The sequence below is a fragment of the Penaeus japonicus genome, unplaced genomic scaffold, assembly GCF_977035675.1.
Source record: "Penaeus japonicus unplaced genomic scaffold, GWHDUDI00000001_assembly GWHDUDI00000004, whole genome shotgun sequence".
In the NCBI taxonomy this organism is placed as follows: Eukaryota; Metazoa; Arthropoda; class Malacostraca; order Decapoda; family Penaeidae; genus Penaeus; species Penaeus japonicus.
Window position 1 is genome coordinate 45,027,608 of NW_028234406.1, and position 2,500 is coordinate 45,030,107.

General features: G+C 42.6%; 1 protein-coding gene across 2 annotated transcripts in view; it reads right to left on the reverse strand.

Annotated features, from left to right (window-relative positions):
* LOC122246134 (acetylcholine receptor subunit alpha-L1-like) overlaps positions 1-2,500 on the reverse strand; it is a 568,187-nt gene that overhangs the window by 417,149 nt on the left and 148,538 nt on the right. The window lies entirely within an intron of this gene.

Sequence of the window (2,500 nt, forward strand, 5' to 3'; positions counted from 1 at the left end):
CAAACAAACAAAAAAAAAACGCAACAAAAATAACAACAACAACCCAGACGCAGACTCCTTAATCAAGTCTAAACAAAAGAAACGCTTCCACACCTCCACATCTCAAACAAAACAAGCAAACAACAACAACAATAAAACCCACCCCAACAATAACAAAAAACAAGCACCAACAAAAACAACAACAACAAGCCCAAACTCCTTAAATGAGCAACATCAACAACAAAAACAAAGACAACAACAACAAAAACACAAAAAGACAACAACATCAACAAGCCCAGACACCTTAAACAAGCAACATCAACAACAAAACCCAAAAAAGACAACAACAACACCAACAGGCCGAGACTCCTTAAGCAAGTCTAAACACAAGGGCCGCTTCCCCATTGAGTTAGTGACCTAACCGAATGCCTTGTCTCCTCAAACAAGCAACAACAAAAACAAAAACAAGGACAAGAACAACAACACCAACAGGCCGAGACTCCTTAAGCAAGTCTAAACACAAGGGCCGCTTCCCCAATGAGTTAGTGACCCAACCGAATGCCTTGTCTCCTCAAACAAGCAACAACAAAAACAAAAACAAACAAAAGAACAACAACAACAAGCCCAGACTCCTTAAACAAGCAACAACAAAAACAAAGACAACAAGAACACCAACAGTCCGGGACTCCTTAAATAAACAACAACAAGCCCAGACTCCTTAAAAAGAACAACAACAACAACAGGCCCGGACCTTAAACGAGCAACACCAACCACAAAAACAAAGACAACAAGGACACCAACAGACCGGGACTCTTTAAATAAACAACAACAAGCCCAGACTCCTTAAACCTCAACATCAACAACCACAAAAACAAAGACAACAACAACACCAACAGACCGGGACTCCTTAAGCAAGTCTAAACACAAGTGCCGCTTCCCCGTTGAGTTAGTGACCCAACCGAATGCCTTGTCTCCTCAAACAAGCAACAACAAAAACAACATCAATCACAAGAACAACATCAACAACAGGCCCAGACACCTTTAATAAACAACAACAACAACCACAAAAACAAAGACAACAAGAACACCAACAGGCCGGGACTCCTTAAATAAACAACAACAACAACAAAAACAAAGACAACAAGAAGAACAACAAACCCAGACCGGGACTCCTTAAATAAACAACAAGCCCAGACTCCTTTAATAAACAACAACAACAAAAACAAAAACAAAGACAACAAGAACAACAACAACAACAGGCCTGGACTCTTTAATTAAAAAACAACAAGCCCAGACTCCTTAAACAAGCAACAACAAAAACAAAGACAACAACAACAAGCCCAGACTCCTTAAACAAGCAACAACAAAAACAACAACAAAGACAAGAACAACACCAACAGTCCGGGACTCCTTAAGCAAGTCTAAACACAAGTGCCGCTTCCCCAATGAGTTAGTGACCCAACCGAATGCCTTGTCTCCCCTCACTGTGCCGCCTCAGTTACCAATACTCGGCCTCGTATATTTGGGGAGAATTTCCTCATAAAAGCTACTGACTTGGAGGTATTGGATGCCGATTTTTATGTTAGATGGCGAGTGAAATGAATATGTGATCGTGGGGTGGGTGTAGGGTGGGTGGGGAGGGTAGGTGGGGGGGGTAGGGGTGTTTGGTTTGGGGATGTGGGGGTTGGGGTGTTTGGTTGGGGTAGGGGGTGGGGGCGTATGGTTGGGGGTGGGGGTGTTTTTGGTTGGGGGATGTGGGCGTGGGGGTAGGGGTGTTTGGTTGGAGGATGGGGATGGGGTGTTTGGTTGGGGGGGTAGGGGGGTGTTTGGTTGGGGGATAGGGGGGTGGGGGTAGGGGGTTGGGGTGTTTGGTTGGGGGTAGGGGGTTGGGGTGGGGGGTGAGGTTGTTTGGTTGGGGGATGGGGGTGTTTGGTTGGGGGATGGGGGAAGGGATGGGAAGGATTTTATTGGGTAATGGGTTGAAAATGGGTTGGTAAGTTTCGTTGGATTTTGTGATCGTATTCACACAGGTAGACAGAATCATACAAAGACACATACATACAAAATAAACACACACACACACACACACACACACACACACACACATACACATACACATACACACACACACACACACACACACACACACACACACACACAAAGACGTATTCAAATATTCAAATGTGAATAAATAATTCTAAAGCGTAGCCGATTCTCATCAATTAATCGTAACATATAGAGAGGTATCGAGTAAAGTGAATCCAATTCCATATAATTATAAACCCGAAGAGTATATATATGTGTGTGTGTGTGATTGTGTCTATTTGTCTATCTATTTTTGTCTGTCTATCTGTCTCTCTCTCTCTCTCTCTATCTATCTATCTATCTATCTATCTATCTATCTATCTCTCTCTCTCTCTCTCTCTCTCTCTCTCTCTCTCTCTCTCTCTCTCTCTCTCTCTCTCTCTCTCTCTCTATATATATATATATATATATATATATATATATATATGTATATATT